The sequence below is a fragment of the Passer domesticus genome, chromosome 13 (assembly GCF_036417665.1).
Source record: "Passer domesticus isolate bPasDom1 chromosome 13, bPasDom1.hap1, whole genome shotgun sequence".
NCBI classification, from domain to species: domain Eukaryota; kingdom Metazoa; phylum Chordata; class Aves; order Passeriformes; family Passeridae; genus Passer; species Passer domesticus.
Genome location: NC_087486.1, coordinates 16,337,389 through 16,353,475, shown reverse-complemented (window position 1 = coordinate 16,353,475; position 16,087 = coordinate 16,337,389). Strand labels below are relative to the sequence as shown.

Below are 16,087 nucleotides of genomic sequence, written 5' to 3'. Positions count from 1 at the left end.
CCTGTTGTTTGTCTCTTTCATCCCCACACCTTTTTGGCACCTGTTCTCCCGAGGGTCAGGCCCTGGCAGGGCAGTGTTATCCACTCTGTGAAGGAATGGAGGGAATGCTGCTCCTCAGAGTCAATGTTGGTGAGTTTTTGGCATCACTGCACATGAGGGGAGCACCCTAAACTCCCTTTCAAGAGGCCAGGTGGGGTGGACACTCCTATTAATGCCTCTCAGTCCAGCAAAAGCTTTGCAGGAAGCTGCAGAGCCGATTTGGGAGATTTTTCCTGCAGTTATTTAAAATGCCATGACTTCTGAGAGTTGCAGTGTCCATAACAGCCTCTGCACTTTGCACTCTCACTGTCCCAAGGCCTTTTTGGGGACTGTTTTGTAGTTCTGGTCACTACAACGTGGAGCAGGCAGTAAGTCAGGGTTACTCCCTGTGGGTGTCCAGAGAAATCCCTCAGAAATAAATTGTGATTGTATTAGACTGGAGATAGAGAAGGATGATCACAGGTCTAACACAGCTCCTGTGTGAGGAGGGGTCTGGTGGATCAGGATCCTTCAGCTGAGGAGGGAGAACTGAGCAGGGAGAGGATATGTCACAGGGGAAGTTGATACAACCATGAGTGGGTTTCTCCAAGTACCAGAGTACAGCAGCAGGGACTTCACCAGGGCCTGGAGTGCCAGAGGGCAGGGCTGGATGGGATATTGGCAGGGATTGTTCCCTGGGAGGCTGGGCAGGCCCTGGCACAGGGTGCCCAGAGCAGCAGGGGCTGCCCCAACCCTGGAAATACCCCTGGTGGGAGGATATTTGCTCCTGAAAGGGCTGAATTCCCTGTTCCAGTGCTGAGGCTCCCTGTGCAGAGCTGTGCTCGGACACCAGGTGGCACCTGGATCACTGGAATTCTATGGAGGCTCCATGGCCCTGCTGCAGGCCCTGTGTGCAGACACTGCAGCCCCACAGTGGGGTTTGGGGTGGGAGCAGAGTCCTGGCTGCCTTCTCAGGGACGTCTGGGGGTTCTGGGCACTGTCAGGCCTGGCTGTCACCAGGGCACAGGGGCAGGGGTTGCTCCTGCTGCAGCTCTGTGACTTCCCTGTGTGAGCTTCCACACCATGCCCAGCACATCCCAGGGATGTGGCCAGGCTGGCACTGCCCTTCCTGCACAGAATCTCCCAGAGCTTCCCTCCTGGGGAGAAATGAATATTCCGTCTTAATTTCCCATAAAAAAATCACATAAAATATTTTTTTCTGCTTTACCTGACTCTGTCCTGGCTGTGTTGATCCCATAGCCCCAAAACACAGCAACCCCAAGTTCATGAACTCACTGCAGCATCTCCTGGAGCTCAGGTTGTTCCACAAGTGTGGCACAGGCTTTGTGCACCCCAGTGCCTGGGTAGGAAATTGGGATAAGAACATCCCTGCTATTTTGGATGCTCTGGGAAGTGTTTGTAGCTTCCCTGGTTCCCACCTGTGCTCGTCAGAGCCTGGAGGGAACTTCCCACCTCCCAGACTTTCTGTAGCACAGCTGAGAGGTTTAGCTGCTGTTTACCCCTCACACCAGTGCCTGCTTTCCCTGTGGAAGGCACCCAGCACCCACAGGAGCTGATTTTGGGATGTGCTGCCCAGCAGGTCTGGCTCTCACTCCCCAAACCCTCTTCCTCCCCTCCCTCGTGCCAGGAGGCCCAGGGAATCAGAAGCATTCCCTGCTGCCCCTCCAGGCCCTGCCACAGCCCAGGCTGCTTTCCCACTCCCAGGGTAAGGTGCAGCACAGCCATGGGGGTGTCACCTCTGATCTTTTAGGGACTGAGAGTTTGGGGATAGAAAATGCTTTAAATCTTCTCCCTCCCTCTGTGCTGAGCAAAGGGGGACCTTGGCAGCCCCTGACCCACCTGAATGCCCTGGTTATTTTCTGTTAACCAAATTTCCTAGGTGGAGATGCCCGTGGCACTGGGGAGTGTGGATTTGATTCCCCCTGGGGCAGAATTAACCTGCAGGCAGGAAAAGCAGAGGTGTTTCCTGCAGGTCTGTGCTGCTGGCAGGTGTGTGGGACAGTCAGTGACACCTGAGGTGCTGCAGCAGAGCAGGGGGCTTGGCTGGGGGTGCCAGGCACTGCAGAGCCCTTCAGGGGCAGCTTTGTGGCCTGGCTGTCACCAGGAGCAGAGTGTGCTCCTGTGGTTTCCCTGTGTGAGCTTCTGGCCTAACAAATCCTCTGCCACCCCTCCCAGTGCTGCCATCTCAGTTTAAATCCCCCACCCCAGGTCCTGTCACCACAGGCTCAGCTTCAAAGTCTCTCTCCACCTTCCCTCTAAGCCCCATCAGTGTTGGGGCTGCCCAAATCTCCCTTCCAAGCAGAGCATTCATTAATTATCTCAGCATTACCCCACCACCCCCATTGTGCATTTCCTGTCCAGTCTAAACCTCCTTCTCCCAGTGTAAACCCTTCTTCCTCCTCCTGCCATGGCAGGCCCTGATAAAAAGTCCCTCTCCACTTCTCTTATCAGCCCCTTTCAATGTGGGAAGCCCCAGATAAGGTGTCCCCACACAGCCCCCCAGTCTGATGTCACATTAATCACTGCAGGTCCCAGTATGGACCAGTCCATAAGTTAGGCCAGGCCAGCCCAAAAGTCAGGGATTGCTCAGGGCATTTTGCAGTCAAGTTGGAGGCCCTGCAAGGCCAGACATTGTCCAAGCTCCTCTCTCAGCATAAATTTAAAAAAAAAATTAACTTTTTTTTTTAGTTGGTAGAATTTGCTATGTTTTTGAAGGATTTTTTGGTAGTATTATTATTAGAGATTATTTTTGGAGAATGAGGAAATTAGATTAATTTTTGTTTGTGTTTTGTAAAGATTTTTTTTTTTAGGTTTTGAGGTATTTATTTTTTCTTGTGTAAGGAATTGGTAGTTGTTTTTGTTGCTGTATATTATTAGAACTGGAAGGAGTAATAACAGAAGTGGTTAGAGGTGGTGTTTTAGTAGGAGCTGGAATGTTTTGTTGGTTTGAACGTGGTGTTGGTGGAAGCATGTAGGTATTGTTTATGGAAGTATTTAGGGTGTTATTTTGTTGTGTGGAAGGTGTTTGAGATGGTATTTTGTGTTTAGATTTAAATGTTTATTATTTTTTATTTCTATTATAAGTTGTGAGTTGCTGGTTTCCATTTGGACCTGGGGATGTTGTCTGGAACTCCTTGGCTGCAGCCCCCAGGAATTCCTTACTCACCTTCCATAACCTAGAACATTTCTGCAAGTCAGTGACCCTTAGGTCCAGGAGGTCACATCCAGGGTGGATTTAGCTCCTGACACGTGGATTTGGAGATGCTCTTAAAGGGCAGTGGGACTTCACTCACCCAAGCTGGGGCTCAGGGCCCTGAGCACCTCATGTGGACCCAAATCCAAGTTTCTCTTGAGACTGAAGCTTTGGGGTTTCCTGGCAGGGCTGGGGAGCAGTCCCCAAATTCCTGTTCCTGTTCCAGCATCCCTGTGCACTCTTCCCTCAGATTCCCAGGACACTCTGGCACCCCTTCCCCTTGCTCACAGACACCTGGCTGCAGGCATCAGGGTCTTCTCCAGCCAAAACCTCCCTCCCCTTCCTTGTCCATGCCAGTGTCCCCAGCTCTGTCCCCTCAGAGGCCTTGGGGATTCTGCAGCTGTGCCTCCCCTCTCCCTCCATCTCTTCCTGATGTCCAACATTGGCTGAGAAGTGGCAGCAAACAGGGGCAGAAACTTCTCTCTCCCTCTGGAGTATTCTCAGGAAAAATGGAGAAATCAGTCCACAAACCAGGAGCTGGTAAACCAAGGTTTCTGCTGAGGAGAGTGAGCAGGGGGAGCTCACCAGGGTCCTTCCAGCATCACAGGATGACTTTGGTTCAAGGTGTCCTCTGGAGGGCTCAGGCCCATTCCTCCTGCCCCAGGTAAGGCCAGTCCAAAGGGATTTGGGATTGTTCAGGGTGTTTTCCAGCCAGGTTGGAATTCCTGCAAGGCCAGACATTTTCCCAGCTCCTCTCAGCATAACTGAGCTCCCTTCTCTGCTATTTAACCACCCTTGTGAAAATATTCTCTTTAAATAAACCCTGATTTACCTGATGGGAGCTGGTGGCTCTCATCCCTTCACCTCCTCCCCCTCATTTCCCCTGGAGTTTCCCCTGTTGGGGAGCACACACTGCCAGCACCAGGGTGCTCTGCCAGGGCTCTGGGGCAGCACTGTGGGAAGTTGTGGAAGAGGTTTTACAGCGACTTCTGTGGGCCAGAGAGAAGTTGGATAAGAGGATCCATGCTCACCCCTGAAAGAATTTCCTACCAAGATCGTTGACACAGGAACCAAGAAAGAAAGAAGGAGAAATAAGAGAAACCTGCAACTGCCTGTTCCAGTGAGCACTTTGTCTCGTGACCAATGAGTAAAATGTAAACTTATGAGGTTTGTAAGAATAAAAATCATGCAGGCTATAATAAAAACAGGTCTGAAGCCTTCTGAAAATGGAGTGTGTTTCTTTGTATTGTCTCTGTCTCAACCACAACAGGAGATGAATGTTCCTTTGCTTTCTGGAGCCTGTTTGGAGAACCTTCTCCCTGGACTTTGTGGTGAGAGTGATTTCTGCAGGGTGTGGGTACTGCTCCCTGTGAGCCCTGGCAGAGGGGTTTGAGGCTGTCCCTGCAATTCCTGGAAACTGCAATCATTCCAATCTCACACACACAGTCTGTAAGCACAGGCACATTGCTCTGGAAGTGTTTGTACCTTCCCTGACTCCCAGCTCTGCTTATCAGAGCCTGCAGGGAGCTGCCTGTGGATGGGCTCAGCAGCTGCTCTGCAGGCCCAAGGACTGAGTGAGCACAGGAAGAAACTGATGAAATGGGAGTTTATCCACAGCAAGGAAGAAAGCCAGGCCATTAGCATGGAGACCAACAAAATAGACACAAAAGGGGTATTTGCAGTGAGAGGATACAAGCCTTAGTGAGCAGGTGTGTGTGCTTAATAATGTGTTATAAACTCTTGCCAATTAATTATGGACATTAATTGCTTTGTACCAATAAAATACAATAAACTAGTGCTTGTCCAGTGAGTATAATGAGCTGGTTTGATGTAACTAATGATTTCAATTACACTTTGTTAAGAGCATAAAACTTAGGAACAACTTTTAATTAAAATAAAAAACATTGTTGTCACTGCACAGGTCTCTGTGTGTGTGTGTGTGTGTGTGTGTGTGTGTGTGTGTGTGTCCATCTCAACAGACACTCCCCACCTCACAAACTTTCTGTAGCACAGCAGGGATTTTTAGCAGGTGTTTACACCTCACGCCAGGCACTGGTGTTGCCTGCTGGTCTTGGACTGACTTTTCCTGGTGTTTTAGAGCCAGCAGCTCTTTCCCTGCCATTCCTGGGGCACCTGGCCTGGTGCAGCCCCAGCTGCCGTCCTGGCCCAGGTGTTCTCCTGGCTGCAAGTGCTGCTTTTAGCAGAGGGCACGTGGAAAAGTGAGTGGGAGCGAGGCCAGGCCGTGTCCCAGGGCTGCATCCTTGGGCGTGAGGAGCTGCTGCTGTCCCCATCACTGCTGCCACTGCGGTGGCTTCACCGGGTGCCAGTCCCCTGCCACCCCTCGCTGTTTGGGGAGCTGCAGGTGCCACCTGTCCCCAGCCCCGGGGTGCAGCTCCTGCCTGTCCCGGCTGCTGCCACCGCAGCAGCGCTGGGGCTGTCACTGGTGGGGCTGCGTGCCGGCGCCTGGGGCTTACTGGGATGCACTGGGATGCACTGGGGGGCCTGCAGTGCCCACCACACCCCCCAGCGTGCTCCCAATGGGGCATCACCACTGAGCAGCGATTTTTCCTGGCAATTCAAGCTTTGAGCAGCCCCTGCCTGCGCCCCGAGCCAGAGCAAGGAGTTCTCCAGAGGCTCTGAGGCTGTGCGCGGCTGTCGGGGCAGTTCGGGCCGGGGCAGCGGGGGTTTCTGGGTGCCCCCCGCGCTGTGCCGGTGTCGCTGCAGTGTCGCTCTCATCCGCCAGGTGCGCGCAGTTGAGCCGCGCTGGCGCCGCGCCCGCGGTGAGCTCAGCGCGCCGCGATTGGAGCCGGGAGCGGCCGCGGCGCTGACGCGGGGCTGACGCGGCCCCGCAGCCCCCCCAAATCCGCCCCCGAGCCCCCCCGCATCCCCCGGCCCCCCCCGTGACCTCCTTTTGCAGACAAAGACGGGAAGTGCTGCCTGCGTGCGCATCCCGCCCCGCATCCCCCGCTTCTGCTTCCCCTCCCGCCGGCCCCCCCGGAGCTGGAAAAAACAGCTCAGCTCCTATTTCAAGGAGCTTTTGTCCTCCCAAAGAGCCTTCTTTGGGGACGTTTGTCTTTCTTTCTTCTGCCTGTGACGGGAACATAATTGGGAGTGGGTCTCCATCTGCTGCGGGGGGAAAGGGGGGTCCCGGGCAGGGATCACACCAGGGCAGCATCCCCAGCTTTAGGGCGCTTTGCATGGGGCATTTTGGGAGCAGGAGCGGGGATTTGCAGGGGTTTGTGCCCTGAAATGGATCAGGAACCAGGGATTGTGCATTGCCTCTGCTGTGGGGCTCCCCCATCTCTGCAGTGCCCCCCACACGCGGGGCTCCGGGCCCAGCGGTGCCAAAATCCCAAATCCTACCCCAAATCCTACCCCAAATCCTGCCTTCCCACAGCTCTCCCCGTGTCCTGCCCAGCCTGGGGCCACCCTGATGTGTCACTCGTGCTTTCCCAGCCCTGCCAGCCTGAGTCACCGGGGTGTGCTGGGAATTCAGCCGCGCTGGGAGCCCCAGAGCCAGGTTTTGCAATGTTTTCAGTCTCCCATTGCTCACGGGATGAGCTGTCCCGGCACCCCCTTTCTTGGTGCCCCTTTTTATGCAGCAACACTGCAAAAACTCCCTCTCCTCAGGTGCCACTTCCCTGCCAAGCTCCTGCTGCCCCAGTGCCACCCTCAGTGTCCCCTGCCATGCAGGGGGACATGCCCTTATGCCCATAAATATAAAAAATATATTTTTATATTATATATAGTTTTATATTATCTATTCTATCTATTAAAATGTATACTATGTATCTATTAATGACAGTAATAAAATCAGGGCTCCCTGCGTGCCCCATCCTGGGTGTCCTCCATTCCACTCACCCCCAGACATCCCCCCGAGCTCCAGCTCCGGGTCAGCTCGCCCTGATCCCACAAAAAGCTCCTCTCTCTCCCAGGAAGGGCCCTGGAGGAATTCTTGCAGTTATATAAATTGCAGCAGTTACATAAGGAGTTTCCCTGGGCTGCTCTGGAGCTGGTGCCCCACACCCAGCCCGTGCCAGGGGCTCAGACTGGCGCTGGGCATCCCATTCCTGCCTGAATTCCAGCCTTCAGTGCTGCCATTTTACCTCCCCTCACCTCCATCTGTCTCTTCAATTTTTAAAAACTCTCTCTTCTTCCTCATCCACTCAGTGTTTAAATTATTACCAAGAAAAAAAAGGAATCCTGGATACTTTTTTGTGTTTTTCACCTCCTTCCTGAGCGATGCCTTTTGGCCCTTTTTGAACTGATCTTGGGAAAATTTTTGCAGGTTTTCCTTGGAAATTTCAGCCTCAGATGCAGCAGGATTTGGCCCTACCCTGGCACACTCCTGCCTTGAAACACCCAGGGAGCAGCTTGCAGGGTTTTCTATGGACCCTTTCATCCCCAAATCTCTCCTGGGCTTTTCCCTGGTCACCCCATTTCAGATTTGGGCTGGTTCTCCCTTTATATCCATCTTCAACCCTTTTTCCCATCCCACATGAGAAAATTTGGGTGCTCATCCTAATGTGGAACTTGATATAAATGAAATTTAATGAAATTTCTCACACATGGAAAATGATATCACCGTGTAGGGCAGTGGCATTAATATTTAAGAGGTGTGTGTGTGAAATAGGTTGGTTTTAATACAAATTGCTGTCTTTTTCCTGAAGATTTTATATGTTATGTATTAACACAGAAAGAAAATAGAAGTGCAAAAGGTGGGGAGGGAGAGGCGACCAGGGGAGTTCTGGGGGTGACAAAGCTGCTGAAAAATTTTAATCAAAAAGAATTTTAGCCTCAGATCCAGCAGAATTTGGCCCTAAATGGGGTCACCCCATTTCAGGTGGAAGCTGACTCTCCCCTCATATTCACCTTCAGCGCTTTCTCCCATCTCACAGGAAGAAACACCAAGTTTTGGGTGCTCATCCTAATGTGGAACTTAAAGCAAATTAAATCTAAGGGGTTTTTTCAAACCTGGAAAATTATCTAATTGTGTGGGGCACCGGCAATAATTTTTAGGAGCTTTGTGTATGAAATATATTGATTTTAATACAAAATACTCTCATTTTCCTGGATATTTTTAATTTTACACAGCAAGGAAAATAGAAGTGCAAAAGGGGAGGGAGAGGCGACCAGGGGAGCTCAGGGAGTGACAAAGCTGCTGAAAGCTTTTAAGCAAAAAGAATTTTAGCCTCAGATCCAGCAGGATTTGGCCCTAAACGGGGTCACCCCACTTCAGGTGGGAGCTAGTCCTCTCTTTATATTCACCTGCAGCCCTTTATCCCATCCCACAAAAAAAACCACAAAGTTTTGGGTGCTCATCCTAACATGGAACTTAAATAAAATGTAAAGGTTTTTTTCAAACCTGGAAAATTATATAATTGTGTGGGGCACTGGCAATAATTTTTAGGAGCTGTGGGTGTGACAAACGCTGGATTTAATACAAAATACTCTGCTTTTCCTGAGGATTTTAAATGTAACACAGCAGGGAAAATAGAAGTGTGAAAGGGGAGGGAGAGGCAACCAGGGGAGCTCAGGGGGTGACAAAGCTGCTGAAAACTTTTAAGTAAAAAGAATTTTGGCCTCAGACCCAGCAGGATTTGGCCCTACACTGACATAGGCCTGGCTTAAGAGTTGGATATTCAGGGAGCAGATTGCAGGGTTTTCCATGGACCCTTTCACCCCTAAACCCCTCCTGGGGACCACACCTGGTCCCCCCATTTCAGGTGAGTGCTGATCCTCCCTTCGTATCCATCTTTAACCCTTTTTGCCATCCCATGAGAGAAAATACCAAGTTTTGGGTGTTTGCCCTAATGTGGAATTTCAAATAAATTAAATTTAATGGCTTTTCTCTAACCTGAAAAATTCTATAATTTTGTGTGGCAGTGGCAATAATTTTTAGGACCAGTGTGTGCAAAATATTTTTGTTTTAATACAAAATACTGTTTTTTTGGGGGGATTTTGGATGTAACAAATCAATGAAAATATAAGTGTAAAATAGGCAGCAGGGAGAGACAGCCAGGAGACCTCCTTGGGTCACAAGGATGCTGAAAGTTTTTAATCAAATATTTTGACTATCACAAGAATTTTAATCCCCCAGTTAGGAATTTTGGGGGGTTTTTTGTTGCCTGGAGCCCGTGGGGCTGGAGCAGGGCTGGCGAGCTCCTTGCTCCCCCCCGACTCATCCAGCAGCAGAGGGTGCTCATGCACTGCTGTGCGAATCCTCCTCTCCCTCAGCCATCTTAGGGAAAGGTTTTCCCCTTCCCTGCAGTCTCCATTTTATGTTCCTGACGCAGAAAATAAAAAGGTCAGCACGGGGGGGAGGGAGGATGGGCTGGGGAGGGTAGGGGATGCGCTGAGGCAGAGCTTGGCTGCGGTTTTTGGGGTGCCGGGGCGGGATGTGGGGCTGCAGAGGGGGGCACTGAGGCTCTGGTACCCAGGGGGGTGCAGGGAGAGGGGCTGCAGGGCAGGGAGGGCAGGATGGGCCAGGGGGGAGGTGGAATTCCAGCTGGAATGCTGCTTGGAGCCCAGGGGGGGTGGTGCCCCCTCCCTCCATCCCTGCCTGACTCCATCCCTGCATCCTCCCTGCACCAGGATGATGCAGCTGGATGCTTTTTTTAACTCCTTGTCTCCACAGGAGGCTGAGCAGATCCCCCAGGCTGCCTGGAAGCAGGATGGGATCAGGATGGAGCTCAGGATGGGCTCAGGATGGAGCTCAGGATGGGTCAGGATGGGCTCAGGATGGAGCTCAGGCTGGGCTCAGGCTGGGCTCAGGATGGGCTCAGGATGGGCTCAGGATGGGCTCGGGATGGAGCTCAGGATGGGCTCAGGCTGGGCTCAGGATGGAGCTCGGGATGGGCTCAGGATGGGCTCAGGATGAGCTCAGGATGGGCTCAGGATGGGCTCAGGATGGAGCTCAGGATGGGCTCAGGATGGAGCTCAGGATGGGCTCAGCATGGAGCTGAGGACGGAGCTCAGGATGGGCTAAGGATGGGCTCAGGATGGGCTCAGGATGGGCTCGGGATGGAGCTGAGGACGGAGCTCAGGATGGGCTCAGGATGGGCTCAGGATGGGCTCAGGATGGGCTCAGGATGGGCTCGGGATGGAGCTCAGGATGGAGCTGAGGATGGAGCTCAGGATGGGCTCAGGATGGGCTCAGGATGGAGCTCAGGATGGAGCTCAGGATGGGCTCAGGATGGGCTCGGGATGGAGCTCAGGATGGGCTCAGGATGGAGCTCAGGATGGAGCTCAGGATGGGCTCAGGATGGAGCTCAGGATGGGCTCAGGATGGGCTCAGGATGGGCTCAGGATGGGCTCGGGATGGAGCTCAGGATGGAGCTGAGGATGGAGCTCAGGATGGAGCTGAGGACGGAGCTCAGGATGGGCTCGGGATGGAGCTCAGGATGGGCTCGGGATGGAGCTCAGGATGGGCTCAGGATGGAGCTGAGGATGGAGCTCAGGATGGGCTCGGGATGGAGCTCAGGATGGAGCTCAGGATGGGCTCGGGATGGAGCTCGGGATGGAGCTCAGGATGGGCTCAGAATCGAGCTCAGGATGGAGCTCAGCCCTCAGCCCTTGCCAGGCTCCCCAGCCCAGAGGGACTTTCCTGTTTTCATTGTTCGGGACACGGAGCTCTGTCCTTGTTCTTTCTTTCCTTCCTGCCTGCACACGTTCGGGAGGGGGAGGGTTTGCCCCAGCTCCGTGACCAACAAGGGCTGGCAGCAGCACCTTTCCCAGCTGCGTGGAGAGTCCCAGGAGAGCTGCCAGCATTTATGGAGCAATTGTTGTCATCACCCCGATTTGCGGGAGCCTTTTTTTGTTACTCATCGCTGCCTGCTCCGTGCTGAGCAGCGCTGAGGGGTCAGCAGGCCCCCCCAGCCCGGGATAGAAACAGCCCGGGGGTCCAAAGTGCTCCAGGTTCACCCCCCAGCCACCAAGGATGCCCAGGGATGGGCTCGGGGCTGTGGTCCCCCCTGGCCCCTCCTCTGTGCCCTGTGATGAGCACAGCACATCTCCCCCTTCCGTGAGGGCTCTGGGAGCTTCCGAAGGCCTGCTGGGATTGTCTGGGTGGTTTCCAGCCTAAGGAGTGCACTTTAGGGGTTGGGGAGGGTTTTTTGTGGCACCTCATACCTGAGGAGGAAAGGGCTGTGCCCTCACCTTCACAGGAATGTGCACACAGACAATCGCTGCTGTCGCTGCATCCAACAAACTTCCAACAGCCGGAGCTGCCAGCCCAAAACCTGCCCGAGGTGGGGATTAAACACCTCACATTTGGGCCAAGTCCATCAGCAAACTTGAACACAAAGCCCTGGGAGAGCTGACTTGTCTCCAGTGTGTGCAGCTGAGTCTGCTCGGGCAGCTCATCCCTCAGAGCCGGGGAGGGGGAGGAATCCCTGCGGGACCATTCCCGCAAATCTGCTCCTTCCACATCCTGCCTGTCCTTGTGCCTATCCTACACCCAGTTCATTCCAAACTCTTTTATTCCTTTCCTACAAACCTGATTTTGCAGCTCAGTGGAGCCTGTTTTGATCAGATTTTGGTCAGTTTTTGGTCAGTTTTGGTCAGTTTTCCCCCAGCTGCTCCATCCCCTTCCCTCAGCCACGCACGAGGGGCAAGAAAACACCATCCTGTGCTTTCTGGGGACACTCAGATCACTCAGAGCGACTTTTCCTTTAAATACCCCGAGCTAAAGCTCCCTTTGTCTGTCATCTTGCGCCTGCCTGGACGAAAATAGGTCAGTGATTCTGTGCCGGGCTGGCGGAGCGAGCGCTGCCGCAGGCGCCGGGCGGGCTCGGGAGGCTGGGGGAGATGGGCCAGCTCCGGGACAGGGATGCTGGCAGAGGTGACCCGGCCATGGCCAGCTCCGGGACAGGGATGCTGGCAGAGGTGGCCGGGCCGTGGCCAGCTCAGGACAGGGATGCTGGCAGAGGTGGCCGGGCCGTGGCCAGCTCAGGGCAGGGATGCTGGGGGAGATGGGCCAGCTCCAGGACAGGGATGCTCGCCCTCCCTGCGCTGTGACCGGGCAGGAGCCGCTCCCGGGGCTGCCAGGGGGAGCAGCAGCCCCGTGCCCACGTCTCGCCCGGCACAGTTGGGTTTTTGGGATGCTTTTTCGCCTTTTCGTGATGTCTTTTTGGGGCTACCGAAAAATAGAGGGCAGATAAAATTAAGGGGATAAAAGCAGTTTATTTATGGAAGGGCTTTCAGGTACATTTAGGGCATGTGAAGCCCATCGAGGGGTGTCGGAACCCTGGATGCTGAGAGTTTTAAACTTTCTGTGCTAAAAAGCACAGACCCACAAGAGAACACTGCATTTGACCTGGAGAGGGCAAAATTGATTGACAGCACAGATTATGAGACAGGGGCTTCCAAAAATGGCTTCCAAAATTGATTGATAGCAGATTATAAAACAGGGGCTACACCCAAAAAGGTTTTCACACTTTTAAAAGTTTGGTCTATTTGTACTTTGGGCGTTAATCTTCCAATTGCAGCTTCAGGTAATGAAGTCATTTACCCCCAGTTTGCTCCCCCCAACTCACTTTTGTTTCCATCTCGGCCCTGAGGCAGTGAGGTGTCCCTGATTCCCGGGCCTGCAGAGGAACTGTTGGGTCTGCCCAACATGGGGAAGCAGCAGCTCACACTGTGTGTCGAGTTTGGAGTTCTACACTAAAGAACTGCAGGGTCACAAATAGGTGGAAAATATAAAAGCTGACATCCTAAGGCATATCTGTGCTCAGGGTGCAGGTTTTGGCGTTTGGGCACCCCAGGGTGGGCACAGCCCCCGTTCCTGTTTGTTCCAGCCCAGGGTGAGGCACTGAGAGTTCAGGCACCGAGCAGGAGGTGCCCTGTGGGAAACACAGTAAAAGTAAGAAGACTTTGAAGAAGCTGTGAAAGCAGGCCTCAGAAACAGAAAGAAAAAACAAACAAAACAAAACAAAACAAAACAAAAAAACCCCACACAAACAAACAAAAAAACCCCAAAAAACAAACAAACAAAAAACCCCAAAACAAAACAAAAAATAACAGAAAAAAAGCCACAAAAAAATCAAGAAAACTTTGAGCTAGCTGCAGCTGCAGTTGTGAACGTAGAAAAGTTACAATGGTATTGCAAGCAAGGACATGAAACAATAGCTTGAGTTTCGGGCTTGGCTAAGACAGGCCTTAAGAGTGCAGAAAAATGTGCTTAGCAAGGTAGCAGAAGGTTTTAAGCTTAATAATAGAGTGTTGTGTATTGTTAATAGAAAGAAGACAAGCAGGCTTTGTGTGAAGCAGATGTACGTGTGCTTTTAGTGGTTGGCTAGCTCTTTATTATTTACTTCTTTATTTTTTAATTCTTAGCTTTAGCAACGTGCTATTGGCTGGAAAGTTTTTATTAAATGCTCTGTGACAAAGCAATCTTTGGCTGTGGGGGAGCTTTGCCACCTTCCCACTGTCTCGGCCATGCAGTGAGGCTGATGCCACAACAAAGCTCCAGGAACGACCCCAGCAGCCCCCAACAGCACGGCACAGTCCCCTCCGTGCTGAGGGGCCAGGGAGCCGCAGGAAGGTGGGAATCCTGTGGGTGATACGGTGCCCGACAGGCAGGAAGAATGATGTGTGGAACTCTATGATATTAATTCCTTTATTATACTATAACTGTATTATAGAATATAAATTCATTTATTATTCATTCCTTTATTATACTATAATTCTTCATTTATTATACTATAACTGTATTAGAGAATATTAATTCATTTATTATTCATTCCTTTATTATACTGTAATTCCTTTATTATACTATAATTCTTCATTTATTATACTATAACTATATTATTTAATTAATTCCTTTATTATACTATAACTATATTATAGAATATTAATTCATTTATTATTCATTCCTTTATTATACTATAATTCTTCATTTATTATACTATAACTATTATTTAATTCCTTTATTATACTATAACTATATTATAGAATATCAATTCATTTATTATTCATTCCTTTATTATACTATAATTCCTTTATTATACTATAATTATTCGTTTATTATACTATAACTATATTATTTAATTATTTCCTTTATTATACTATAACTATATTATAGAATATTAATTCATTTATTATTCATTCCTTTATTATACTATAATTCCTTTATTATACTATAATTATTCGTTTATTATACTATAACTATATTATTTAATTATTTCCTTTATTATACTATAACTATATTATAGAATATTAATTCATTTATTATTCATTCCTTTATTATACTATAATTCCTTTATTATACTATAATTCCTTTATTATACTGTAATTATTCATTTATTATACTATAATTATATTATTTAATTAATTCCTTTATTATACTATAACTATATTATAGAATATTATACTAACAAGAACAGTCACTAACTAGAAAACTCGTGACTGGCTGTAAGACCGCCAGCTCACACAGCTCGGACTTGATAGGCTAATAAACATAAACAACTACCACGGAGTCCAATTAAGGACTCACTTTAGCTAAACGATTTTCTCAACACATTCTACATGTGCAAAACACCAGGAGCAGCCAGCAGAGATCAGAATTGTTTTCTCTTCTCTGCGTCTCTCACAGCTTCTCTGTGAACAGGAACCCTCGCCATGGAATGCTGCTGCCAGGGCAGGGTCTGTGCCAGCCTGAGCCCCTGCACACGGGGGGCATTGCCCGGCCTGCGAGGTGTGGGGGCTGTGCTGGGTTGGGCATCTCGGGGTGCTCTTCCAGCACCAAACCTGCAAACGCTTTCCTGAATGGGAGAAACACGGCTCGCTATTTTTATAATTTTTTAGAAATTACTATTAATTATATATATAAGTATATCTATAATTATATATATAATTATAATTATATATAATTATATCTATAATTATATCTATAATTATATCTATAATTATATCTATAATTATATCTACATATACACTATGTTATATAGTACATATTATACATTATATATTGTATATTAAAAATTATATATAATGTATAATAATATACACTATATCTATTATCTATTATATAATAGAGTTTATATGTGTATTATAATGACTATAATTTGTGTATTATTATATGTTATAAATTATATTATTATAAGTTATTAAATTATTATATATCTTTTTAATGAACGTTTATTAAGGGATAAAAAGGATAAAATCCAGCTCTGGGGTGCACAGGGTTAACTTAAACCGTGTTCTCTGTGCGCTGTTAGATTACAGGGGGGTACATGAATATTCATAAGAGTTTATAAATATTCAAACATTCTTTTGAGTTCAGATGTTCTTTTGCTTGGTTTTAACCTTTGACTTGTCTTCATGCTATCTTGTAGATTAAACCAATATATTTTATTTCTTCTTGTGGTTCCATCCTGTTGTATTTTCACTCTCTGGTAACAAGGGTTAATAAATTAATTTTTTTTCAGTGCTCTGTTTCTGTTTCGGTTACCTTATCTTTCAGATAAGATTGTCCCTGAACGTGGGAAGCCACTTAATTATTTTACACCATTTTCTTAGTTATATGAAAAAGCATTTCAACATTTCACAGTTTATTATGCCATGGTCTAAAATAGTATATATTACACTATATTACACTATATGATAGCATTACACTATATAATAGTATATATTGCACTACATTTACACTATCTGATAGTATTACACTATACAATAGTATATATTACACTATATTACAGTATTACACTATATAATAGTATATATTACATTACATTTACACTACATAATAGTATATATTACACTATATTACACTATATAATAGTATCACACTATATAATAGCATATATTACACTATATTACACTGTATTACAGTATTACACTATACAATAGTATATA

At 48.8% G+C, this 16,087-nt stretch overlaps 1 long non-coding RNA gene across 1 annotated transcript in view; it reads right to left on the bottom strand.

Annotated features, from left to right (window-relative positions):
* LOC135280088 (uncharacterized) overlaps positions 1-16,087 on the bottom strand; it is a 302,017-nt gene that overhangs the window by 273,958 nt on the left and 11,972 nt on the right. The gene's annotated exons all lie outside the window — the stretch shown is intronic.